The sequence below is a fragment of the Notechis scutatus genome, chromosome Z (genome assembly GCF_049901735.1).
Source record: "Notechis scutatus isolate UNSWTSFEM ecotype Mainland chromosome Z, rNotScu1.2, whole genome shotgun sequence".
NCBI lineage: Eukaryota > Metazoa > Chordata > Lepidosauria > Squamata > Elapidae > Notechis > Notechis scutatus.
The window spans coordinates 912453-926287 of NC_142025.1; the positions used below are offsets into that span (position 1 = coordinate 912453).

At 51.2% G+C, this 13835-nt stretch overlaps 1 pseudogene; it reads left to right on the plus strand.

The window, feature by feature from the left end:
* Positions 1–5701: 5701 nt before the first annotated feature.
* LOC113432437 (GTPase IMAP family member 2-like) lies at positions 5702–10423 on the plus strand (annotated as a pseudogene).
* Positions 10424–13835: the final 3412 nt, after the last annotated feature.

The window sequence follows — 13835 nt, forward strand, 5'->3', positions numbered from 1 at the left end:
TTCGATACCCGTGCTTTGCTACAAAACTATGTGAGGATTTTTGTTTGGGCCGGGGGGGGGTTGGACTGGATGACCTCCAAGATACCTTCCAACTCTTATTATACTGTCATTCTGTAAAAAGTCTCCGGCTTGAACAGTCCCGACTCTGTCCTTGGGTAATCGGGCTGTGACCGTCCAAAATGGGAGTCGGTTTGCGAGCATCTGAATTTTGATCCCGAGGCCACGGGGCTGCCGCGATGGTCCCGAGCATGAAACGCACATCCCGTAAGTCCTTTTTCTTCCAGTGCCGTTGTCATGCGGAATGGTCACTAAATTCACCTCTTGTTCAGTCGAGGACTATCTCCGTTGTTAAGTCGAGGACTATCTCCGTTGAAAGCGGAGCTCTTCAGGGGCCAATGTCTCAGGGACTGAGGCAGGAATGGGGAATGGGAGTGGGGGCGGGCTTGCAGAATGACGGACACAGTGCTGGCATGCTACCGGTTCGGACCGGTTCGACCAAAGGGGAGGGGGTCGGGCTAGAAAACCTCCGAGGTTCCTTTCCAAGATTCTATGATTCGGTAGGGGTCTCGTGCTCAGGCAGGGGGCCAGACTAGATGACCTCCGAGGCCCCTTCCCATTCTATACTATGCTTCAACACCCACACCCCGAGGCAAACCGTCCCCCTGTGGTGCCCCTCACCGTCTTCCTTGGCTTCGGCCCCTCCATGGTCCTCCATGGGCCCCTGAAAGAGAAGCAAGGAGCAGGTCAGAGAGGAGACAGGGCAGCCATTTTGTCTGCAATGGTCGGCCATCTTAGATACCCCAAGAGCCACACAGGTCCTAACCGGAAGCCCCCCCCATTCAATTCTGGAGCTGACCGGAAGTCCAGGTCCTCCACCATAGAGTCTCCACCCTAGCCTGGCATCCGGTTTTTGTTGTTGTTGTTTCTTCCGCTGTCTGGAAATATGGTTCCCACCCACCATAGAGTTTCCTCCTAGCACGGCGTTCTTTTTGTTTGTCTTCTGCCGTCCAGAAGTCCAGTTCCCCACCCACCATAGAGTCTCCTCCTAGCACGGCATCCTTTTTGTTTGTCTTCCGCCATTCAGAAGGCTGGTTTTCCCCACTCACCATAGAGTCTCCTCCTAGCACGGCATCCTTTCCCCCCTTGGCCATCCAGAAGGCCTTGTTCTCCCCACCACCACCACCATAGAGTGTCCTGCTAGAACGGAGAGGAGGAAAGAAGGAAAGGAAAGGAAAGGAAAGGAAAGGAAAGGAAAGGAAAGGAAAGGAAAGGAAAGGAAAGGAGGAAGGGAAGGGAAAGGAGGAAAGAAGGAAAGGAAAGGAAAGGAGGAAGGGAAGGGAAAGGAGGAAAGAAGGAAAGGAAAGGAAAGGAAAAGAAAGGAAAGGAATGGAAAGGAAAGGAAAGGAAAGGAAAGGAAAGGAAAGGAGGAAGGGAAGGAAAGGAGGAAAGAAGGAAAGAAAAGGAAAGGAAAGGAAAGGAAAGGAAAGGAAAGGGAAAGGAAAGGAAAGGAAAGGAAAGGAAAGGAGGAAGGGAAGGGAAAGGAGGAAAGAAGGAAAGAAAAAGAAAGGAAAGGAAAGGAGAGGAAAGGAGGAAGGGAAGGGAAAGGAGGAAAGAAGGAAAGAAAAAGGAAAGGAAAGGAAAAGAAAGGAAAGGAAAGGAAAGGAAAGGAGGAAGGGAAGGGAAAGGAGGAAAGAAGGAAATAAAAAGAAAGGGAAGGAAAGGAGAGGAAAGGAGGAAGGGAAGGGAAAGGAGGAAAGAAGGAAAGAAAAGGAAAGGAAAGGAAAAGAAAGGAAAAGAGGAAAGAAGGAAAGGAAAGGAGGAAAGAAGGAAAGGAAAGAAGGAAAGAAAGGAAAGGAAAGAAGGAAAGGAGGATAGGAGGAAAGAAAAGGAGGAAGGGAAGGGAAAGGGAGGAAAGAAGGAAAGAAAAGGAAAGGAAAGGAAAAAGAAAGGAAAAGAGGAAAGAAGGAAAGGAAAGGAGGAAAGAAGGAAAGGAAAGAAGGAAAGAAAGGAAAGGAAAGAAGGAAAGGAGGATAGGAGGAAAGAAAAAGGAGTGAGGAAGGGAAGGGAAAGGAGGAAAGAAGGAAAGGAAAGGAGGAAGGGAAGGGAAAGGACAAAAGAAGGAAAGGAGGAAGGGAAGGGAAAGGAGGAAAGAAGGAAAGGAAAGGAGGAAGGGAAAGGAGGAAAGAAGGAAAGGAAAGGAGGAAAGAAAGGAAAGGAAAGAAGGAAAGGAGGAAAGAAGGAAAGGAAAGGAGGAAGGGAAAGGAGGAAAGAAGGAAAGGAAAGAAGGAAAGGAAAGGAGGAAAGAAGGAAAGGAAAGGAGGAAGGGAAAGGAGGAAAGAAGGAAAGGAAAGGAGGAAGGGAAGGGAAGAGGAAAGAAGGAAAGGAAAGGAGGAAGGGAAGAGGAAAGGAGGAAAGAAGGAAAGGAAAGGAGGAAAGAAAGAAAGAAAGAAAGAAAGAAAGAAGAAAGAAAGAAAGAAAGAAAGAAAAGGGGGAGTAAAAAGGAATGAAAGAAAGAAAGGAAGAAGGGAAAGAAAGAAAAATGAGAAAGAAAAAGGAAGGAAAAGGGAGAAAAAAATGAGAAAGGGGGAGTAAAAAGGAAGGAGGGAAAGAAAGAAAGAAACTAGAAAGAAAGAAAAAGGAAGAAAAAGGAGAAAGAAAGAAAAGAAAGAAAAGGGGGAGTAAAAAGGAAGGAAGGAAAGAAAGGAAGGAAAAAGGAAGGGAAAAAGGAGAAAGAAAGAAAGAAACAAAGAAAGAAAGAAAGAAAGATAGAAAAGGGGGAGTTAAAAGGAAGGAGGGAAAGAAAGAAAGAAACTAGAAAGAAAGAAAAAAGGAAGAAAAAAGGAGAAAGAAAGAAAAAGAAAGAAAGAAAGAAAAGAAAAGAAAGAAGGAAGGAAGGAATGAAAGAAAGAAAGAAAGAGAAAAAGAAAAGAAGAAAGGAAAGAAAGAAAGAAGGAAAGAAAGAAAGAAAAAGGGGGAGAAAAGGAAGGAGGAAAGAAAGAAAAAGGAGAAAGAAAAAGGAAGGAAAAAAGGAGAAAGAAAGAAAGAAGGAAAGAAAGAAAGAAAGAAAGACAGAAAGAAAGAAAAAGGAGAAAGAAAGAAGCTAGAAAGAAAGAAAAAAAGGAAGAGAGAAAGGAGAAACAAAGAAAGAAAGAAGGAAAGAAAGAAAGAAGGAAAGAAAAAGAAAGAAAGAAAAAGAAAGAAAGAAAGAAAGTGTTCTGTACAAAGAATTAACATACTTGCAAACCCCGCGCTGCGATTGGCTAAAGCGCGCGGCAACCAGATTGGTCGGGCAAGCCGCCCGGATTGGTCGTTAAGAATCTCCCGCTATTGGTCGAGCCAAGAGCAGGGAGATTGAAACGATGTCATTGGCCGCGGGCCGCCGCGGCTTGGAAATAAAAAAGCCGGGTTTTTCCTTCCTTTCCCTCAAGCATGTACTGGAGCACAATAAAGAGCTGAACTTTGTCACTGACTCCGAGCTTCCTTCCTGCGACGGACACGACAGAAAGAAAGAAAGAAAGAAAAAGAAAGAAAGAAAGAAGGAAAGAAAAAGAGAAAGAAAGAAAAGGGGGAGTAAAAGGAAGGAAAGAAAGGAAGGAAGGAAAGAAAGAAAGAACCTTCGGCCTCTTCCCTCGCCGTAGTGCCTGCCCTGCCCTCCTTTCCCTTTCCGCCTCTACTTCACTTTCGCCTCCCGGGCAGTCACGTGCTTTCCTGCACATCGCCCAGCCGCGGGGGTGGGGGGAGAGCGAGAGGAAGGAAGGTGGGCAGGGGCGGGGCCCTCCCTCCTTGAGCTGTCAATCTTCTCCCCTGCACTGCCCCAGCTGCTGCGCCAGATTCTTCCTCCAATTCTTTCTTTCTTTCTTTCTTTCTTCCTTCTTTCTTTCCTTTCTCTCTCCTGGATCCGGTAGGAAACTCCTCCTCCGGGCTGAAATGGGTCTGAGGGGGAGGTTGGGGGCGAGCAGAGGGAGGAAGAAGCCCAGTCCCCCCCTCCTTCCCAGGGCTCCTTCTGGCTGCTTTGGGCAGAGCAAGGGGAGGAGGGGCGCCTGGGGAGGGAGGGATCTTGGGGAGGGGGTCTTCTCTTCCCTCCCAAAAGAGGAGGGAGGGTCCTGGGGAGCCGGCCAAGGGGCCTTTGGGGTGGGGAGCCCGGAGATCTGGGAAGGGCAGAGGAAATTTGGTCTGGGGTCTTTCAAGGGATTCTGGCCCTGCCCCTCCCTCCCTCCCTCCTTTTCTTCCTTCCTTCCTTTCTGTCTTTCTCTCCCCCAACCCTTCCCTTCCTTTTCTTTTCCTTCCTTCCTTCTCTCCCCTTTTTTCCTTCCTTCCTCCTGCTCCCTTCTCTTTCCTTCCTTCTCTCTCTCTCATCCTCCTTCCTTCCTCCTCATTTTCTTCCTCCCCTCCCCTCCCCTTCTTTCTCCTCCCCTTTCCTTCCTTCCTTCCCTCCCCTTTTTCCTTCCTTTCTTCTCCCTCTCACCCTCCTTCTTCCTTCCCCTTTCCTCCCTCCCTCCCCTCCCTTCTCCTTTCTTTCTCCTCCCTTTTTCTTCCTTCCTTCCTTCTCTCTCTCTCACCCTCCTTCCTTCCTCCCTTTTCTCCCTCCCTCCTCCCGCCTTTTTTCCTTCCTTCCTTCCCTCCCCTTTTCTTCCTCCCTCTCTCCCCTTTCTTTCTGCCCCCTCTTTCTTTCCTTCCTCCTGCTCTCCCTTTTCCCCTTTCCTTCCCTCCTCTCTCTCTCATCCTCCTTCCTTCCTCCCCATTTTCTTCCTCCTCCCTCCCTCCCCCCTTTCTTTCTCTCCCCTCCCCTTTCCTTCCTTCCTTCCTCCCCTTTTTCCTTCCTTCTCCCCTCTCACACCCTCCTTCTTTCCCTCCTGTTTTCCTCCCTCCCTTCTCCTTTCTTTCTGCCCCTCTTTTCTTTCCTTCCTTCTTCTCTCTCCCTTTCCTTCCTTCCTTCTCTCTCTCTCACCCTCCTTCTTTCCCTCCCATTTTCCTCCTCCCTCCCTTCTCCTTTCTTTCTCCCCCTCCCTTTTCTTCCTTCCTTCCTTCTCTCTCTCTCACCCCTCTCCTTCCTTCCTCCCCCTTTTCCTCCCTCCCTCCTCCCTCCCCTTCCTTCCTTCTCTTCTCACCCTTCTTCCTTCCTCCTCCCTTTTTCTTCCTCCCTCCCCCCCCTTTCTTTCTCCTCCCCTTTCCCTTCCTTCCTTCCTCCCTCCCTCACTCTCCCTTTCTTTCTGCCCCACCTTTTCTTTCCTTCCTTCTTCTCTCCCCTTTTCCTTCCTTCCCTCTCTCTCAACTTTCCTTCCTTCTCTCCCCTTTTCCTTCCTTTCTTCCTCCCTCTCTCACCCCCTCCCAACCTCCCTCGATCAACACCCCTCCTTCCTTTCCCCCCTCCTTCCTTCCTTCCTTGCTCCCTCCCTCTTTGGGGAGACCAGGGAATTGGGTCTGGGGGAGGGTCTCTTCAGGTAGCGGGTGAGAGACGCATTCTGCTGGGTTCTGGGACTTGCCCTCCCAAGGAGCCCGGAGGGGCGGAGAGAGAAGGGGCTTTGGGGTGGGGGTCACCGGGGGCAGTGGAGGGGAGGTTCGTCTGTGTCACTGACTGGTCCCAGTTGGAAGGGGGAGCCCTCCTCCTCCCCACTGAGGGGAGGGGGTCCTCGGAGGGCAGCTGGGTCCACCTGGAATGGAGAGACCTCCTCGGGAGCCCCTGACTCAAATAGGACTCCTAATGGGGGAGGGGGTTCTGCTTTCTCCCACAGGGATTTGGAGGAGGGGGAGATCGGAAGTGGCCTTGGAGGGGGATGGACTCCGAGAGAGGTAAAAGCTCCTGAAGGGAGGAAGGAAGGAAAGAAGGGAGGAGAGAGGGGGAGGCTGGCAGGATGGGAGGAAGGAAGGAAAGAAGGGAGGAAATGGGGGGAGGCTGGCAGGATGGGAGGGAGGAAAGAAGGAAGGAAGGAAAGAAGGGAGGAAGGAAGAGAGAAGGGAGGAAAGAGGGGGAGGCTGGCAGGATGGGAGGAAGGAAGGAAAGAAGGAAGGAAGGAAGGAAGGAAGGAAGGAAGGAAGGAAGGAAGAAAGGAAGGGAGAAGGGAGGAAAGAGAGGGAGGCTGGCAGGATGAGAGGAAGGAAGGAAAGAAGGAAGGAAAAAGGGAGGAAGGAGGAAGAGAGAAGGGAGGAAAGAGGGAGGCTGGCAGGATGAGAGAGGAAGGAAGGAAAGAAGGAAGGAAAAAAAAGGGAGGAAGGGAGGAAGATAGAAGGGAGGAAAGAGGGAGGCTGGCAGGATGGGAGGAAGGAAGGAAGAAAAAGGAGGAAAGAGAGGGAGGATGGAAGGAAGGAAGGAAGAGAGAAGGGAGGAAAGAGAGGGAGAATGGGAGGAAGGGAGGAAAGAAGGGAGGAAAGGGGGAGGCTGGCAGGATGGGAGGGAGGAAAGAAGGGAGGAAGGAAGGAAAGGGAGGAAGGAAGGAAGAGAGAAGGGAGGAAAGAGGGGAGGCTGGCAGGATGGGAGGAAGGAAGGAAAGAAGGGAGGAAGGAAGGAAGAGAGAAGGAGGAAGAGAGGGAGGCTGGCAGGATGAGAGGAAGGAAGGAAAGAAGGAAGGAAAAAGGGAGGAAGGGAGGAAGAGAGAAGGGAGGAAAGAGAGGGAGGCTGGTAGGATGGGAGGAAGGAAGGAAAGAAGGAGGAAGAGAGAAGGGAGGAAAGAGAGGGAGGCTGGCAGGATGGGAGGAAGGAAGGAAGAAAAAAAGGGAGGAAAGAGAGGGAGGATGGAAGGAAGGAAGGAAGAGAGAAGGGAGGAAAGAGAAGGAGAATGGGAGGAAGGAAGGAAGGGAGGGAGGAAGGAAGGAAGAGAGAAGGGAGGAAAGAGAGGGGCTGGCAGGATGGGAGGAAGGAAGGAAGAGAGAAGGGAGGAAAGAGAGGGAGGATGGGAGGGAGGAAGGAAGAGAGAAGGGAGGAAAGAGGGAGAATGGGAGGAAGGGAGGAAAGAAGGGAGGGAGGGAGGAAGGAAAGAAGGGAGGAAGGAAGGAAGAGAGAAGGGGGAAAGAGAGGAGGCTGGCAGGATGAGAGGAAGGAAGGAAAGAAGGGAGGAAGGAAGGAAGGGAGGAAGAGAGAAGGGAGGAAAGAGGGGGAGGCTGGCAGGATGAGAGGAAGGGAGGAAAGAGGGAGGCTGGCAGGATGGGAGGAAGGAAGGAAAGAAGGGAGGAAAGAAGGAAAAAAGAAAGAAAGAAGGAAAGAAAAGGGAGGGAGGGAGGCTGAGAGGAAGGAAGAAAGAAAGGAAAAGAGGAAAAAGGAAGGAAAAAGAAAGAGAAAGGAAGGAGGCAGAAAGGAAGGAGAAGGTGGGAGGAAGGAAGGAAAAAGAAAGGAAGGAAGGAAGGAAGAAAGAAAGGAAGGAAGGGAGGAAGGAAATAAAAGGGAGGGAGGGAGGGAGGCATTCAGGAAGGAAGGAAGGAAGAAGAAAAGGAGGGAAGAAAGAAGGGAAGAAGGAAAGAAAAGAAGGAAGAAAAAAATAAAGAGAAAGGAAGGAGGCAGAAAGGAAGAAAGAGAAGGGGAGGGAGGAAGGAAAGAAGGGAAGAGAAGGGAGGAAACAGGGTGAGGCTGGCAGGATGGGAGGAAGGAGGGAGGAAGGAAGGAAGGAAGAGAGAAGGGAGGGAGGGAGGAAAGAAGGAAAAAGAAAGAAGGAAAGAAAAGGGAGGGTGGGAGGCTGAGAGGAAGGTAGAAAGGAAAGAAGGAAAGAGGAGGAAGGAAAAAGAAAGAGAGAAAGAAAGGAAGGAGAAGGGGGACGGAGGAAGGTAGGAAAGAACGCTGGAGAAGGGAGGAAAAGAGGGAGGCTGGCAGGATAGGAGGAAGGAGGGAGGACGGAAGGAAGGAAGAAAGAAGGGAGGGGGAGGGAGGAAGGAAAGAAGGAAAAAAAGAAAAAGAAGGAAAGGGTGGGAGGAGGGGAGGCCGAGAGGAAGGAAGAAAGAAAGGAAAGAAGGAAAGAGACAGAAGGAAAAAGAAAGAGAGAAAGGAAGGAGGCAGAAAGAAGGAGAAGGGGAGGGAGGGAGGAAGGAAAGAAGGGAGGAAAAAGGGAGGATGGGAGGAAGAAGGAGAATGGAAGGAAGGAGGGAGGGAGGAAGGGAGGGAGAGAGAAGGGAGGGAGGAGGGAGGAAAAAGAAAGAAAGGAAGAAAGGAAAGAAAAGGGAGGGAGCGAGGCATTCAGGAAGGAACAAAGGAAGAAAGGAAAGAAGGAAAGAGAAAGAGAAGGAAGGAAAAAGAAAGAGAAAGGAAAGGAAGCAGAAAGGAAGAAGGAGAAGGGGAGGAAGGGAGGAAAGGAGGGAAGAGAAGGGAGGAAAAAAGAGAGGGAGGCTGGCAGGATGGGAGGAAGGAAGGTAGGATGGAAGGAAAGCAAGAAAGGCTGGAAGGAAGGGAGGGAGGGAAAGAGAGGGAAGGAAGGAAAAGGGAGGAGGGAAGGGAGGAGGGAAGAAAAAGGAGAAAGAGAAGGAAGGATCAATAGCACTCCAGGGCTACAGTGGGTGTCAGCATTTCTGTCACCTTGTCTTCCAAACTCCCAGGGACGGTGCCGAACTCCGGCTGATCCTGGTGGGGAAAACCGTGGTGGGAAGAGCGCGACAGGCAACACCATCCTCGGCCGGAGGCTGTTCAAGTCCATCTTGGCGGCAAAGACCACCACCCTGAGGTGCCAAAGGGAGCAGGGCAGCTGGCAGGGCACGACGATCTCCGTGGTCGACACCCCGGCATGTTTGACCATGATGACTACACAGAGATGGTGCGGTGGGAGATCCTGCCTTGCATTCAGCTCTCCCGGCCTGGCCCTCATGCCCTCATCTTGGTCACCCAGATGGGACGCTTCACTGGCGAAGATGCGCTGGCGCAGTGCGCCTGGGATATCTTTGGGCCTGAGTCCACCAGGCACACCATCATCCTCTTTACCTGCGCGGAGGATTACCTGCAGGAGCACGTCCGATACTCTGACAACTGGAATCTGCGTGACCTGATTCGGGCAAAGCGGAACCGCTTGTGGATTCAACAACGGGCGCCGCTGGAGCCGAGCGGAGAGGCAGGTGTCGGAGCTGATGGCAATGGTGCAGAGGACCGTTTTCCAGAATGGTGGGCGATACTATGTCAACCGGCTGTACCTGAAGCCCAACATACTGGGGACGAAGCATGTCCGGGGTTCATCAAGCAGAACCGCAAGCCATCCCGAAGCTTCATCAACATACTCTTGCTCTGCTTCCTTCCATTCATCATTTATGGTGGCGAATGGACGTTGTCCTGCCTGAGAAGCGGATTTGTCCGGGGGTTCATCGAGCAGAACCGCAAGCCATTCCGAAGGATCATCAACATACTCTTGCTCTGCTTCCTTCCATTCTGGTTCGTCTTTTGTGTTGGCGGACGGGCGATTTCCTCCCTGAGAAGAGGACTTGTCGCCGCGTTCGATACTTCTTCCCGTAAGCGTTCGAGTCCTGACTTTGTTTCGCCTCCAGATCACGAAACGATGCACAGCTAGTCCTCAAGCTACTATTCACGGTGGAGCGCCCAAATTTCTGTGGCTAGGGGAAGACCTTTGTGAGGGGGCACTTTGTCTCCCCCTGCCATTTTATGACCTTTCCTGTCACTGTGGTTCGCCGAATCACCGTTGGGGGCAAAACCGCTTGTGAAGTGAATCGGGCTTTCCTGTAGACTTTGCTCATTGGAGGGTCGCAAAATCGGGAAATCTCCTGAGCCTGCCATAAATACGAGTCAGTGGCTGAGTGTCCAAATTTTGATCACGTCAGCATGGGGCTGCTGCAACGGTCGCAAGGATGGATGGTCCGAAGTCACTTTCTTCAGCACCGTTGTAATTTTGAACAGCCACTAAACCGTTGTAAATTGAGGACCCTCTGTCATTTTGATTTTCCTTTCTTTAATGGAGAAGTAAAGCACGTTGCCGGGATGTGGGAATGATGTTTTCTGTTCTGGTGGTCGGTGCGCCACTTGGGGTGTCAGCCGGGGTCTTCGTCACCCTTTCCTGGAAGCCAGTGAGAGAAGCAGGTTCTCCTTTTTGAAGATATTCCTCCATCTTTTCTTCAGGAGGTGGGACTGTACCGCCCTTCGCCAACTTTGTGGACCGGTGGAGGGGGGGAATGTGGGATAGTTCTGTGTGAGGGACCAGCACGCGCGCAACCAGTGTATGTAACCGCCTGCCGCTCGTTGTAACCGAGGGTGTGTGCCTGGGCTCGCACGCTGTTTCCACGTCACAGCTGCAAACCCTGCGTGGCTCACTCTTTGCGCGGCTTTTCCTTCATAAACCACTTTGGAAATGATAAGATCAAATAAGATTCAGATAAGCTAAGATAAAAGAAGATGCGAGGTGGATATGAGATACAAAAAGACAGTAAGTTACGAGGAGGATATGAGGTTGGATAAAGGGATGAGACAAGATATGAGGTGGATATGAGGCAGGGCTAGGGTCTCTAACCTTTCTGGGTTGGTGGTCCAGAGCAGGGAGAGGGGGGAAAAGGCGATTTTGTGGTAGGCGGCAAGCATGAGGCTCGTGTGAGTGCGCCCCATGATCTCCCCCAATGAGGCTCATGTGAGTGAGGCCATGTGAGCCTGCGACGAGCCCGATGCAGGTGGGGCTGCAAGTTGTCCGGGGACGAGGCTCGTCTGAGTGGGGCCACGGATGTCCAGGATGAAGCTTGTGGGCGAGTTGGGTCGCCCGGGCTCCCAGAATGAGGCTCGCGTGGAGTGGAACTGAGCGTGTATGCCGAGGTGGCCGCCTACTGGTGGCAATTAGCCCATGGCTAAGAAAGAAAGAAAGAAAGAAAGAAAGAAAGAAAGAAAGAAAGAAAGAAAGAAAGAAAGAAAGAAAGAAAGAAAGAAAGAAAGAAAGAAAGAAAAGGAAGGTAGAAGAAGGAAAGAAAGGAAGGTAGAGGAAAGATATAATATAGATAGATAGATAGATAGATAGATAGATAGATAGATAGATAGATAGATAGAAAAAGAAAGATAGAAAGAAAGAAAAAGAAAGAAAAGAAAGGGAAAGGAAGGTAGAAGGAAAGAAAGGAAGCTAGAAGATAGATAGATGGAAAGATAGAAAGAAAGAAAGAAGGAAAGAAAGAAAAAAGAAAGAAAGAAAGGGAAAGGAAGGTAGAAGGAAAGGAAGGTAGGATAGATGGAAAGAAAGAAAGAAAGAAAGAAAGAAAGAAAGAAAGAAAGAAAGAAAGAAAGAAAGAGACAGACAGAAAGAAAGGAAGGAAGGAAGGAAGGAAGGAAGGTAGAAGATAGATAGATAGATAGATAGAAAGGAAAGAAAGAAAGAAAGAAAAAGAAAGAAAGAAAGAAAGAAAGAAATTCCTTTTCTGGAATCCAAACCGGTGGTTGTGAGGTTTTTTGCCGTTCGCCAACTCCATTGACTTCGCCCACCGGATGTCCCCAGCGTTCCACCAATGGGTCCCTTCCGAAATGGATCTAGGCCCAAACCAGCCGGAGTCCCCTCTTCCACATAGTGACTAACTGAGTAGACCAGCGAATACGGTGGACAGAATACACCCGTGAGGGCCAACCGATGGCAACGAAGCGCCCTTGGTGCTGGCTCCGCTGGGCTGCAGGCAAACTTACCTCACTGCACATGCGCGCGCCTCACAGCTGAGGTTCGGACGGTTTGAGGCCTTTTTCGGCCTCCCAGAGGCTTGAGGCAGGGCTTCTGAAGGCCAAAAACTAGGCCTGGAAATACCAGAAGGACTGAAACGGGCCTAGTTTTCAACCTGAAAAGCCTACAGAAGCCTGAGGAAGGGCTTCTTAAGGCCAAAAACTAAGCCCAGAAATACGGAAGGGACCAAACGGGCCTAGTTTTCGCCTGCAAAGCTTACAGAAGCCTGAGGAAGGGTTTCTGAAGGCCAAAAACTAGGCCCGTGAATACCGGAAGGGATGAAACGGGCCTAGTTTTTGGCCTGCAAAGCCTACAGAAGCCTGAGGAAGGGCTTCTGAAGGCCAAAACTAGGCCCGGAAATACCGGAAGGGACAAACGGGCCTAGTTTTTCGCCCGCGAAGCCTACAGAAGCCTGCAGAAGCCTTCCTCAAGGCTCTGGGAGGCCAAATAGGCCTCAAACCGGCCGAAAATCAGCTGTGAGGTACAGGGCGGGCAAGCACGCCACGTTTTTTTTTTTTTGGCACAGGAGCCCAAAAAGGTTAGCCACCACCAGAAGATGCGTAGACATGAGGAAAGCATTTCACAGAGTAGACCACTGCCGACTTCTTGGGAAGAAGCCAGAAAGAAAAAGTGGGATAGATAGTACCGTCCGGGATTTGCAACTGCCTGACAAACTGCACTCAACGGGTCATCTAGTCCAGGGGTCCCCAACCACTGGGCCGCTGGACTGCACCGGTCCGTGGATCACTCTGTACTGGGCCGCAAAGAATTTTTTTTAAAAAATGGCGGCTTTCTTCCCTTCGGTGAATGCTGCTGGGATCAGGGATCAAGGACACAAATGAGAGAAGGGGAGGGAGGAAGCAACGAAGCCTGTCCTGCTCTCCGGCTCAGCGGCTTCGGTTTCCTCCCGCCTCATTCCTCCTCTCTCAGTCGCTCTCTCGCTCCTCCACCAGCCCAGGAAGAAACTGCTTCAAAGGAGCCGGCAGGGTGGCTTTTCCTTCGGGCGCAGTTGAGCGCCGCTTCACTCCCCACCCCGCCGCCAATCAATCCAGGTTCAATCCAGTGCTCGCTGCTGCCTGCCTGCCTGTCTTCGTTTCTGGTAGTTTCGGAGCAGCCGGGCTGAGAATAGTAACTATTCGCCTCTTTACTCAGCCGAAGCTGCTCGAAACTACCAGAAACCAAGGCAGGCAGGCAGGCAGGCAGGCAGGCAGAACGGAGCACTGGATTGAACCGCGGGCGGCGGGCGGGCGGGGTGAACGGGCGCTGGAGGAGCTGTGCTCCGAAACCACCAGAAACGAAGGCAGGCAGGCAGAACGGAGCACTGGATTGAACCGTGGGCGGCAGGGCGGGGGTGAACGGGCGCTCGGAAGAGCTGCGCCGATAGGAAAAAGCCACCCTGCAGGCTTCTTTGAAGCAGTTTCTTCCTGGGCTGGTGGAGGAGTGAGAGTGCGACTGAGAGATGAATGAGGCAGACACCTGAGGGATGAGGCTGAGGGAGGGAGGAGACACCTGAGGGATGGGGCTGAGGAAGGAAAGGCCGAGAGGCGAGGCTTCTCAGCCCTCCTGCAGGGACTATCTGTCGCTCAGGGTTGCAATGAGGAGGCATTGGCATTCCTCGAACTTGGTGGTTTGCTGGCAGACGTTTTATTAGCCCGACTAGGTAACAACATCAGATGTTACCTAGTCAGATAATGAAATGTCTGCAAGCAAACCACCAAACTCGACTCTCCCCGCCCCTGGTCCTTGAAAAAAGTGTTTCTGCATGAAACTGGTCCCTGGCACAAAAAAGGTTGGGGACCACTGATCTAGTCCAACCCCGCCTCAAGCAGGAGACCCGTATGGAAATCGTACAATGAAAGGGTTGGAAGACACACCTGGAGGTCATCTAGTCCAACCCCTCATCAAAGCAGGAGACCCAGTACGGAAAAGCGCCGAATGAAAGCGTGGGGAAAGGGACCTCGGAGGTCCTGTAGACAACCGAGCATCGTGTTAAGTTTTTGTAGGCTCCCGCCGGCGCCAACAACTGACTCATGTTTACAGGATCGCCCGCTAGGACTCCGAGGTCCATCTCTCGGGATTGTTTGCAGACAGGCTTTTGCCCCTTCGGTACTGTAGCTTTTGGTTTTCCCGCCTAGGTGTAAACTCTGCTTTGTCTCCGCCTTAATTTTCGTTTTCGTTCGATAATTCAAATCACACACACACAAATCAGAAATAAATCTACATAATTATAGTCTATGAACT